Source organism: Falco cherrug, chromosome 7, assembly GCF_023634085.1.
Source record: "Falco cherrug isolate bFalChe1 chromosome 7, bFalChe1.pri, whole genome shotgun sequence".
NCBI classification, from domain to species: domain Eukaryota; kingdom Metazoa; phylum Chordata; class Aves; order Falconiformes; family Falconidae; genus Falco; species Falco cherrug.
The window spans coordinates 5,344,224-5,357,004 of record NC_073703.1 but is presented as its reverse complement, the minus strand read 5'-3'; the positions used below and the strand labels follow the sequence as shown (position 1 = coordinate 5,357,004).

The 12,781-nt window shown below is 48.3% G+C and overlaps 1 long non-coding RNA gene across 1 annotated transcript in view; it reads left to right on the top strand.

Moving 5' to 3' along the window:
- Positions 1-10,531, top strand: part of LOC129736545 (uncharacterized) — a 143,890-nt gene extending 133,359 nt beyond the window's left edge. Inside the window, exons 4-5 of the long non-coding RNA XR_008733300.1 lie at positions 7,754-7,893; positions 10,368-10,531. This is a non-coding gene — a long non-coding RNA (uncharacterized LOC129736545). The remainder of the gene's footprint in view (positions 1-7,753; positions 7,894-10,367) is intronic.
- The last annotated feature ends 2,250 nt before the right edge of the window (positions 10,532-12,781 follow it).

Sequence of the window (12,781 nt, the reverse complement as noted above, 5' to 3'; positions counted from 1 at the left end):
TGTCGCTTTTTCATCCATCTCATTCCAAAATTGGTGCTATATTCTGGTTTTGCCTTCTCTAGCACAGATCCAGAGCAACTCCATTGGCTTCGGGTATCACTTGGAGCAAGATGGAGCGCACAGCCTTCTTCCTTTTCTGTTTCCTTGGGACCTCTGGTCCTGCCTGCAAGTTGGATGTTGTACTTGCCTTCATATAGTCTAAATATCATCTCACCCACTATCAAAGTAGCACTTAGCCTCTTCCTGTGATCCCTGTATGTTGCCGGCTGCTGGACACTCTTGGTCATATCAGAAGTGACTTCAGCCTGGGAGTCTGATCCTGTGCCTGGAGTAGGATTTAAAGGTGAATGGGCAGCACAGGGTACAACTGTGCTTTCATCCATGTTGGCTACTCGGATTGGATCTTAGACTCCCAAAAAACTGAATTATTCTTCTCTTTAAAACCTAAAGCTTATGTTCTGCAGAATCTGCTGGAGCCAGCAAAGAAAATGTTGATACCAAAGGACTGTCTCAACCTCCTGCTGAGACTCCTGACTTCCAGCTCTGTGCCTTAACCACAGGGCCACCCCTTGTCCCCTTGGATATGACCATTTATTTGTAGACTAAAAGCAAGCTGATGAAAGCCCCCAAACAGCATCCAACTTAGAGAAAGCATCTGCTGTGCATACAGACCTCCACCCAAGCGCCAGGGCGGGCAGACTGGCCTGTTGTGTTAAACAGCTCCTCTGTGCCACCGCAGAGGTGGTGGCATTTCGGTGGTGGATAATCACCACATGTGCTTTGGAAGGCTGTCAGTGACAAAAAGGCTCTATGCAATTGTAGGGTTTTTTTCCCTCCTCTAAAGCCAGCATTTGGCTTGGACTCTCCAAAGCAGTTAAGTTTATTAATAGTCTGTTTCTGGAGCCGAAGTGACTCCATAGAGGGGAGTTACTCCGTGTAAAACAAAACAGGAAAAGAAAACAATGTCCAACTCCTCTGTTCTGGAGGGGTGCTCAGAAAGCAGTGTTGTTCCACCTTCTCACATGAAGCAGAGGAGATCTAAGTCAGAGCAGCCACTGCAGGAGGAGTGTGATGTGGTCCAGCACAGAGACGCTCCGCGGTGGGAGGGACGTAGAGAGAGCACTTCGGGATGAAATGTGACTGCCTCTTTTGAAAATTAGTCTGTTCCTGGCCAAGTCACTGGCTTAAGCACTCAGCAAGAGAATCAAAGGGGAGAACTTCACAGGCAGCAGCACAGTCTGTTATTTGGTAGGATCCAAGTTCTTGTACCCTTGGAAGGCAGCAGGATATGTGAATTCCCATTATGGTCTGCAAGGTGTATGCCAGACAGTGGGACTTGCTTCATCTACAGAGCGAAGTGCAGCTTTTAAGTGTCTCTTAAACCTGAGGTGTTGTGTGGCTCTTCTATTTAGGAACCAGTTCACTCTTTTATCAGCCCTGTGCTGTTGGTTTCCATCCTTAATCAGCATGGCTGGTTTCTCACACACAGCTAGCAGCCGGGTGCTTGCAGACGTAGGGAGAAAGTGCATCAGGACAGCAGAGGAGATACAGAAGACCCAGGTAAAGACAACAGCTGAGGAACAAGCATGCAGATGGCTGTTCTTCCAGGGATGGTGAAGATTAAAGGAAGCCTCTCAGCACAGGAGAGCCCAGGAGGAGGATGTTGTTTCTTTTTGCAACTGATGTGTTTTTGTCATTATTACTTCCAAGCCTTCTTCCCATCCTGGCTAATAAAGCTATGTGGGCTGAAAAGGACATGGAGAGAGAAAGTAGGTTTGCTCCAGCTCTCATAGTAAGCAACCTGGTCTTGTGAAACACTGGAGACAGTTGTTCATTAGAAAAATAAAGTGTGGAACTTTTCCCATGGCAGGGAAATCTCCCTAGAAATGTTCTTCATCATGAAAAACCCAACATCATCCGGCTCCTGCCTTTCCCCTCCTCTGACTAAATATAAAATATTCTTCACATGTCTCATTCCACTGGGATTCTGCAGTGGTTTGAGCTTTGCTGGCTTTTTTCATTGCCATATTTCAACATATGCCACTTATGACAGACAGCAATGTGCCTTTCATCAGTTTTAGCTCTTGGGTTAATTTTGCCTAAGGAGGAAGAATAAGCTGTAAACATCCCTTGGACAGGGGTGCTGAAGCCTGAGACAAGTTTGGGGAATTACAGGATTACAAAATGGCATGAATTTTAGTGACAGTGCAAGGTATCCGCTTAATGACAACTTCAAGTTCCAGCAGTTCCAGTAAAGAAGTTTTATAACAACATTAAATCTGGGATAAAAATGGATTATTGGCAGTTGCAAAGTTTTGGGGAAAAGGTTTGTTCTAGTTCTGAATAAAACAAATGGGCTACAATTTTTTCTGGGAAATGAGGATTTGAACAAAAATGTTGGTTTGGTTGAATGCATGGTTGGATTTGCTCTCAAAACTTTGTAGCATTGTAAAAATAGAATGAAATGTCATTTAGAAATGGAGGCGATTTCTGCTCAGCGTCAAAATGCTTCATTCTGAAATGCTTTGAATTTTCTTCTAATAGAAATTCAGCATCCATATTATAAGGAAGTGACCAGCTTTGCGCTGGGGCATGTCTGAGACAGCTAATTTTGAATCTTTTAACTTAAAATCACTCATCTGGGTGGAGGAGCACATGACCCATCACCAGCAACGTCTGAGGGAGGGCAGGCTGCCGCTGGGCACCAGGTAGGCTGCAAGGCAAATTAACTCATTATACCACAGGCTCGTCAGCTTATTTTGCTCCCTTTGAACACCACAAAATTCCTACTTGTTAGTCACTATTTATACAGTTGCACACAGATTCTTTCTTAAGCATTCACATATTTTATGAAGTTAGTGAAGACTTTTAAGATGCAAAAACCCTGATGTTTTTAATGATTTTAACAATAAACAGGCAGAGACTGAAGTGTGCATAGTCCTCGGGTCAAACCCACACCGAATTTCCACTGGCCTCTGCACAGAGTAGCTTCAAGCCCATGCTTTCGCTTCCAAATCACGCTGGGCTGGTGAAAACAGAGTTTTTACTGATGCTTCACACATAAATGAAGAATTTTGGACTGGGGGTCACTCAGAGCTTGCTAACAGCTCATCGGCGTGTGCTGGGCGCTGCTTTGGTTTGTTTTATGCAGAGGAACTCTTTTGTTTGATGCGTCCTGCTGGTGTCCAGCGTGGCCCGGTGCAGAACTCGCAGCAGAAAACTTTCTTCACATGCCTTTACATTTAACTGAGGCAGCTTAATCGTTACTCAATGAAAGCACACATCTGCAGCAGGGGCATCGCACCCCCTCCAGGGAGAGGAGCTCACATTAAAGCCCTGGCAGGGAAAGACCCTTATGCAAGGGTAGAAAGATCATTCAGAAATATTCATAAAATGCAAGGCGAATCTTTAAATATTTATTAAAAACAAAGTGTGAATGTTAATTCCCCCTCACACATCACCCGTGAAAGAGATTCTAGAGATGAGGAAATGCAACCACAAAGCCAGTAAGTGATTTGCCTGAGGCCTCAGCTGTAAATCAGGCTCTAAACTTGAGATCAGCTCCTCCTGCCTCCCTCTGTCGCCTTCCCTGGCTCCGTCGCCCCTCCGCAATAAGGCAAAGGGCCGAGCTTGTGCCCACGTTCCCCAGGTACCACCCGGCAGTGATGCTTATCAAGGTTTCAGACCTCGGTTCTGCAGGGAGAGATGAACCCTGCAGCCACGTGAGGAGCACCAGGGAGCAGCTGGGATCCTTCTCCAGAGGGTTATCATGCTGAGATGAAATGACTTGCCTTCTGCAGTTTGTGAGTGTTTTCATGGCTTTATCAATGAAAACACACCTGAATTGAGTTTGGTAGAGTATTCTGTGTACTTAGCGGGAAAAATGATTAGTGTTGGCTGTTTTGTGCTGAAAGAGTTTTTAAGTCTTTTTTAAGAGCCTTTCTGATTTTGCCCAACTGTTTCGTGATTAATAACTTGGGTGGCCCAAGTCCTACATGTGCAACCATGAGGCCACCGATGGACCAGGAGCCCCAGCCCTCCTCCCAGAGACAAACCCAGCTATCTCGATTCCCTTTTGCAAGTTGGTGGAGCCTTCACCCTGGCCCTGGTGAGCACCCATGAGCAGCTGGGCTCCCCCAAACCATCTGGGTGCCAGAGCTGGGTCACCGTCCCCACACTGCGCTGTGCCACACAGCGCAGATGTGCCTGCAGAGCCTTGCACCAGATACGCTTCCTCCTGGGGGACTTCCCAGATAACCAGCTTGTGTATCAAAAGTTGTTTACCCCATGCTTAAAGCAGGATGCTTTCCTTATCTGCAAGCAGAGTAAATTTCCCCCAGTGCCTCGACACCATTATTCCTGGCCTGCTCCTGACTCCTGAGCTTGCTGAGCGCTGGTGGTGGCTCTGCATTATCTCCCGTCTGCAGCGCAGACAGACCCCGCCTGGAGCAGCCTCCGGGCTCTGCAATACCAAGACCAATGTCTTCAAAGACTGAAAATTACTCTGTAATTTGAATCTTTAACAACACATGGAAAAATCTACAGGAACTGGCCTGTATCATGTCTCCGAATGGCTTCATAAATATAACACTGAGGAATTTGGATACTCTCGTGTGTGTCCATGATGGATGTTTGTATTCTAAGAAATGCATTTTCTGCTTTTCCCTATCTCTGCAAAGCTGCTCAGATCCACTGTGCAGCTCCTTTTCCCGTCCCTTCCTTACTTTCAACCCCTGTCCCATGTCACCGGCAATTGCACCCATACCAGAGGGCAGGGTTTAGCCCCTGTCACTGGTTCCTGAGCCAGTCGGCTTCGGTGGCTCTTCCTGGGCCACCAGTGTTTTTGTCAAACCCCCATTCCCATCAGCCTGAAATGCAGAAGCCACATGCAGAAAGTTCAGATACAAAAAAGCTCAATGGAATGTATTTATCTGAAAACAATAGTTTTTCTGGATGGAAAATCAGTGTTTTACACCAATCATGTGGTTGTTATTAATGTTTTCCATAACACCCAGAGGTACCTTATGTGTTAAGTAAGAGTGGCCTGGCCTGTTTTGCTTAAAAAGCAAAATGCGCATCTCTGCACCTAAAACTGCTCTTGTATTTCAGCCCTGTATTGACGCCCAGATGGCTGCCAGAGGAATTTCCCGTTCCCCCAAATCTGCAGTCACGGGGCTTGGTTTCAGCCCAAGATGCTGCAGCAAATATTTATGGTTGTGTTTCAATGCTTCTTTTCCATTCCCTTCCTTAAAGCGGGAGAGCATCCTGGCGTGCAGATCATGCCTGAACTGTGGCCCTCACAGCCCTGCTGTGCTTTCTGCTGCCCTGCCTGGGCCGAGGTGCCATCCCCAGAGCCGGGCGCCGCCGTGGCAGTGCCAGCGGTACACGGCGGGGATGCTGGTGGGGTCCATGCTCGCAGGCAGCGCAGGGCGGTACCCTGGGCTTCGGCCGGGTTTTACACCCAGGGCTTTAACCAGGCAAAGGAGCAAACCCAGCAGAGAGCTGCTGGAAGGAGGAATTGTTTAAAGCAGCTCTGGCAGCAAAGGCTGAGCTGGAGGGTTCATTTCCTCGGCCGTAACGCTGCTGCAGCCCCAGAAACCCAAGATCCACTGATAGCCATTGAGCAAGGATTTCCATTTTTGGTGTGAGCTCAGCCTTAAAATAGACAGGCTTGAGCGAGGAAGAAACTCTGTTGACAGAACATAGGGAACATTCCTCCAGTGTACTTTTGCAAAGGACTATCTCTGTCTTTAATCTCCGCGTTTCCTGCAGGTCTCCTGGGCCCAGCTTCCCTCTCATTGTTAGTGGAGCTTTTGGAAATGACCTCAGGCAGTTTGCAGTGACTGGCGACCCACGGTCAGAATGACTAACCCAGTCTGTCTCCATCCCTTGGACAAGTCCCATTGACTAAATAAATGACAGGCACTGACATGTGAATAGAAACAAAAACAGACTGACAAGTGAAATCTTAACTCTTTGGAGCAAAGAAACGTCCGGACGCGTGTTCAGCCTGCTGGCAGGGTGGAGGGGAATCGCTGTGAACAGCCCTGTTGATGGTCAGAATACAGCAAACCTCCCCGAGCGGCTCAGGACACATGCAGATTGGGTAGACAAACACCTCTAATATTATTTTTAATTGTTTAAAATTGCTTTCTGAAGCTTTTTATCTCGGCACATCTTTAATTAAAAGTGCGGCCATGTGTTTATATGGCCATTTGTGTGTCTGGGTTCAGTGTGAATAATTCCCCTGAACGTTACAAGTGAGGGTTAACGACAAGAGTGCCTGTCACAGGATGGTGGCCTTATGTTGTACCCTTAACAGTAGCTCTGTAAGTCACCATAAGTAAGCCTATAGATGCTTCCCACCAAGTGCACATAACACCTGTCGGAGAGGTGATCCTGGTTCTCCCAAGCCTGTACAGAGCCTGCCAGCATCCCCGAGCTCAGGTTTAGGGGGGATGTAAGCTGTAAGGGGGGTGTGTGTATCTATGCCTTTCCTAAAGGCCACCGGCGCAGGGTGCTGTCAGCTTCAAGGGCTGAATTCCTCATCCTGGTCCCCGCTAACACATTTTGCCAAGCTCCCTCCAGCCCCCACCCCAGCTAAGTGACACCAGAGTTTGAGAACATGCCACGCCGTCCCAGCGTGATACATTTTTGTAGGGCCCAGACTAGCCGCCTTTGAAATCTAACAATAGTTTTACCAATAAGAATAGAATTAGTGTTAATAAGCTACATTTGTGGATTTTTTTGGTTGGAAAAGTAGGAAAGTATTCTCTTTAATATAATCAAAATATATTTTAAATGCTGTAATTAAAATAATTAATAATGCTGCTTAGCAGTTATTAGCACTCGGCGCATTGTTAGGATGTCTGCATTAGCTAAGGTTTAATAATGAGGTTCATATAAATCCAAAAGAAAAAAATAATGATATGGGGAGCGGTTGTAGTCCTGTGGTCTGATGGCTTCTTGCTTTAATGTAAGTAACAAATAATTCCCTCTGGCTCTCAGCATTTGTGGATAAGGCCATAAAAAAGGAGAAAAAAAAAAAAGGAGGAAACCTCAGCTAATAAAAATGCCACCCTTGCTTTACGACTCGGAGAGAAACGTTTGTTGTTTGGCTAATGACGATATTAATAAGTTGTGTTGGGATGGTTGATGTCATTCTTTTGTCCTGCGCATTTAACATCTGCATCGAGAGTATGGGACCACAGGCTGGCAGTTGGCAGCGAGCTGGTCCTTGGCCGAGGCACTGGCGATCCGGTGGGTCACTGGTGTCACAGCGGGGGCATGTGGGAGCAGTGGTGGGCGGCAGCTCGCAGCTGGAGGTGGCTTTGGGAGATGCTGGCAGGTCTTGCAGCTGAGATGAAAATTATGTTCTAACCTGGCTTTGGGGATTAATTTTTAATGCGACACAATTTATTGTCTTTCCTCCCAAATGACTCTTGTCTTTAGCTGTTGTTGACAAGCTGCTGTCCCCTGCCATGGAGCTGGGTGAAGCTCAATGAAGAGTGAACTGGTCTCATGAAAAGTGGGACAAGAATTTCTGGGACTCAGTTCCCGCAGATCTTGTGCCTGAGCCCTCAGCCAAGCTCTTCTGCACTCGCACACACTCCTCTCTCTCTCTCAATGCTGCTTTGGTCTCAGTTCACCCCATCTGACCACCGTGCATTAATTGTTACTTACTCACTAGCTGAATATAAAGAGGCTGAGAGCTAAAAAACACTCACCTGATATAAAATTTGTTTTCTATCAGGTATTGTCACCAGGTATCTGCTGCAGTCAATGCTCCACCAGTCTCGTTCTCATCTTGATTTACGCTGGGATAGCCTGATGGGCCGTGGGAAGCCTTCTGCCGTTTCCAGACAACAGGACAGCTTTGCATCCCTGTGCCAGGTCAGCTCTAGCACGGGCTGGACTTTGGGTAGGGTGGGTAAGAGCCAGCGGGCAGGGTCAGGCTGTGCGGTCAGGCATCATCCCAGGTAATCGCCTGCGTAAGAAGGTAAATAAATGGTCAGATTTTGGCTGGGACCTGTCCACCGAAGACGATAGGCACCACGCCAGTTTACACCCTCGGAGGGCTTGGCTGCTAGGGATGGCTGGCACCAAAATACCAGTGAAAGGTTTAGTGTCATAAATGCATGCCAAACTATGGAGAGCCCCAGACGTGGCTCTAAAAGGTTGATACGGGGTCTGCAGAGGAGACCTGCACCTCCAGAGCTGCCTGGAGGTGTTTCATCCAGGCACAAACCAACAGGTCTGTGCCCACGAGCAGCTGTGCTGGTGGCCAGGGCGGCTGCCCAGCGGGAAGACGCGCTGCTGGCACCCAGGGTGCCTCAGGGCAGAAGCTGCTACTTCTGATCATCTCGCAACAGCCTGAGATGTGGAGCCAGCAGTTTCCTGGACAGAGGCGGCTTTTCAGCACAGTTCAGGGTACAAGGGTACAGTAGGACTGTCCCCATGGGGTGCCTGCTCAGAGAGGGGTTTTCTCATTCCATGGTGTGGCAATGGGATGGAGAAGATCCCCTGGAGACTCGACTGGATTCCAGCCACCATCTCCTTTCTCAGCAAAGCACGCTCCGCAAGCTGGGTGTCTAAGAAGCAACTGTGCTACTGCTGGTCAGACCGTGTACTTCTGTGTCCTGCTGCATACGTAAGGGTGATCTGCTCTCAGTAACACCCAGCAGTGCCAATGACTTTAGGGCTAGCTCCTTTCTTCCCTAATCCTGCTTTCTATTTTCACACACTTCTGCATGAGCAAGCCCTGGAGATCCTGCTGCCAGCAGAGATACTCAAAATACAGTTTCAACACAAAAAGAGATGTAGTTTTGGGACTTTAGCAATGATTGCCTCTGGCTACCTTTGGTCCAGGCTCAAAACAGAGAAGACAATATTCTCATTCCCACAATGACTTTCATATCCCCATTTTGAGGCTGCAAGAAATTTGGGGAAGCAGCAGACCAGTGCGTGCTGGCCCCACAGACTTGTCCTGGGACCAGCTTTTGAAGCCTGCCTTTTTTTTTTTTCACTTTCTGCACTCAGTCTCTCCAGCCAATGACTCAGTCACTATTTCTATTCTCTCCCCACTTCTGTTCCTGCTTCTCTAAAGTTTTGGTCAGTGGCAGCAGCTTTAGTTAATGTCTTGTGGCTGCTTCTCTCTGAGTTATTATTGGAGATGCCTACGAAATAACAGTGCTGCTCTTTAAGATGCTACTGCACCACTGCAGAAAATATTTACCAAAGATGTGGTAAGCAGCTCTTTACTGGAGTGACTGGCGTCTGCTCTGAATCGGACCAGACGCCAGTCACTTCAGCAAAGAGCTGCTGCAACAGAACAAATTGCCCAGGGCAGCAGATCTTGGGAAGGGAGAAAAGCCAGCAGCCCAGTCTGTCTGTCTTTGTGTTTTCTAAGGGAGAAAAATTATCTTTTTACAAGCCTGCCCTAGTTGGCTCTGACCAGCTCTTCCCAGAAAATACCATCATAAATAGAAGAGCAAACCATTGCATAAATGGACAGGTTGCCATTTATATCTGACCTTTCTCAGATCTGCTTTGATGTCTTCGTCAACCTATGCTTCCTTCTCGTCCAGCCTCACCGTGTTTTTAGTTCCTGCGTCTAGGAGAGCACCACTGGACACAACAAACCTCAATTAAAATCCATTTTTGACATATACATATACTCCCTCTGCTCTCTGGACCAGCTCCAAATAGAATAATCCTTTTTTTAATCCTGCCCTCCCAGGGAACTTCCAGTTTTGTATTTGCAAATTGTATGGGTAAATAAGGATAAGGATAATTTTTTTTTTTTTTTTTTTTTTTAAGACACCGGGCTTGGCATATTACGCAGTCTGTTGCTAGATCAGCGTGGTGGCAGCATGCAGCGCTGGACTGTTTTTCTTACTTGGATAGACCCTTTCCAGCTCAAAAATGAGAATTCACCAAAGCCAAGCCAAAAAAAAAAAAAAAAAAAAGTAAAGGGCAGTTTCAAAACTAGGTGTTATCTGCCTGGAAAAGGCTCCAGAAAGGCAGACTGTCTCCACAGGCTGCTGAATAAATGCTGATAAAAAGGACAAACTCCTGTGTGTTTGTTATGGGTGGTGTGGTTTTTAGACGTATCCTCTGGTGGACGCGGGCGGTTGTAATTCCCTTCCTATTTGAACAGAGCATCTGTTTTATGTGATATTACTTGACTCGTATAGCCAGACCAGGGCAGCAGGAGTTTAATGGCTAGCCTGCTGTTCTGCCTGCAACTGGGGAAGTAGAGAACCAGGCTGACATAGATGCTATGAGTTTCTGTGAGCCTAGAAATCCCCAAACTGTTCTCATGCAGGCGGATGGCTGGACTCAGCATGTCCCTCTCTCTCCCACAGGAGTCTCAGAGGCTGCACCATCCCTGGACTGGCTGAATGTGACTTCTCCTCCCCATCTACTTCTCCATCTTGCACTGATAACCTCCGCATGCAAGTCCAGGAGCCAATCACTGTGCTCCCACTGCTGCAGGATCTGTTGGAGGGGGGTCGTTCATACTTGACCATGAGGTAGGATGTCCCGGATAAAGCCCTAGATTAAGGCTTAGGAGTCAATGTCTTCGTCCTCTCTACCCACATGCCTAATTTTATTAGATCATCAGTTCAAAAAGACATAAAAAATCACTATGAGTGGCATCAGGAAAGGTTTGCTGGCAGGTAGATCTTCCCCTGGATCAGCAGCTTCATCCCAGAGCACAGAGAGTAGTGCTGCCTGTCGTACATTCCTGTGCCACCCTGATGGCTGGGAGAATCACGTTCTGCAGCCATCTAGTGAATCTGTAAAGTGGGGGTAGGCCCACAAGATCCTGTTGCTTTGAGGAATTGTAGCTTTGCTTTCCAACCCCACGAAGTCCTCAGAAACCCATGTTCTGAGGAGCAGTGGCCCGATGCCCTCCATGTTCTCTGCAGCACTCGTTGGGTGTGAACAGAAGTTAAGGAACTTCTGTCTCCGTTCTCCTGGACAGAAGGACAGGGTCAGAGCAGTTTTGGGGGATGATAACTGGGGAACATTCTCAGGGGACAGTTGTGTCCCTGTGGGCCATTTGGCCTTTCCTAGATGCTGAGACCAGGTTCTAAGCTGGAACTATCAGCTCTGTTTCACTGAGCACCCAACCAACAAAACGTTGCGAGCAGCAACGTGCACCCACCAGCCAGGGAGCCCCTGCCCAAACCCATTCCTTTCTTTTCCATTTTTCCCCAGCTGAGCACACGGGATTCAGACCGACAACTGCCTGGCACTGCTGCTCACCCAGGAGGTTGGTATCAGGCAAGGGAACACCACTCCCAGGTTTCAGCAGGCTTGCCAGTCCTGTGCCCAGTAGCTATGAGTTGGTTTTGTTGGTTGGGTGCTCAGTGAAACAGAGCTGATAGTTCCAGCTTAGAACCTGGTCTCAGCATCTAGGAAAGGCCAAATGGCCCACAGGGACACAACTGTCCCCTGAGAATGTTCCCCAGTTATCATCCCCCAAAACTGCTCTGACCCTGTCCTTCTGTCCAGGAGAACGGAGACAGAAGTTCCTTAACTTCTGTTCACACCCAACGAGTGCTGCAGAGAACATGGAGGGCATCGGGCCACTGCTCCTCAGAACATGGGTTTCTGAGGACTTCGTGGGGTTGGAAAGCAAAGCTACAATTCCTCAAAGCAACAGGATCTTGTGGGCCTACCCCCACTTTACAGATTCACTAGACGGCTGCAGAACGTGATTCTCCCAGCCATCAGGGTGGCACAGGAATGTACGACAGGCAGCACTACTCTCTGTGCTCTGGGATGAAGCTGCTGATCCAGGGGAAGATCTACCTGCCAGCAAACCTTTCCTGATGCCACTGATAGTGATTTTTTATGTCTTTTTGAACTGATGATCTAATAAAATTAGGCATGTGGGTAGAGAGGACGAAGACATTGACACCTAAGCCTTAATCTAGGTGAGGACCCAGGGCAGCTCCTGTGGCCCAGCACAGTCCCATTCAGGTAGAGAAGCTTTTCAGTCCTGGACTTTCACATGCGCTCTGTTCCCTTCTCTAGCATAGACGCTGCCCATTACCTCGGGCAAACCACTTTCCCCTGGACCAGCAAAGGTAATTAGATCTCTGTGTCCCACTGGACTCTGTGGGAGCCGGGCACTGATGTGCCTCTGAGAGCCTTCCCCATGGCAGCCCTTCCAGACAAGTGCACGGGGATGTTAACAAGTTAATGAACATTGCATGGGATCGAGGGGGAGAGCCTGAGGAGGTGGTACAGGGACGCTCTGGAGGTCTGAGAGCTGGGTTTGATTAGGCAGCAGGAACCGGCTGATAAAGCAGATCTCATCCAATTTGAGACTCTGCCTGGCTGGCCAGGGGACGGGCTCGTGTGGGAGACAGCGGTGCGCATTGCTGATGCTGCCCACGCTCAGGAAATGTATTGGCTGCTGGAGGAGGAATAAAAGTTATTGACATGAAATTTGCTGAACCTCAGAAGAAGTTTGGCTTGGGTTTGGTTCAAGTCCGACGGCTTCTCCTTTTTCCCTGGCTGGTTTGTGCCTGCCTGGTTGGACCTGCTGCACGCCTGAGCCGCAGCCACGCGCGGGCGGCCAGCAGAAAGCTGGATGGGCTGCCGGCAGCACGCACTTGCCGATTGCCTTCCCCAGAACGCCGGTGAAGGGAAACCCACCACGCTTCATGGAGCTCTTCATCCTTTGCGGTGTCCAGATTGCTGAGGTTACGCTGGATTTGTTGAAGGTGTCTGTCTGAGGCTGCTCGGAGAGAAGTGGTCTTCT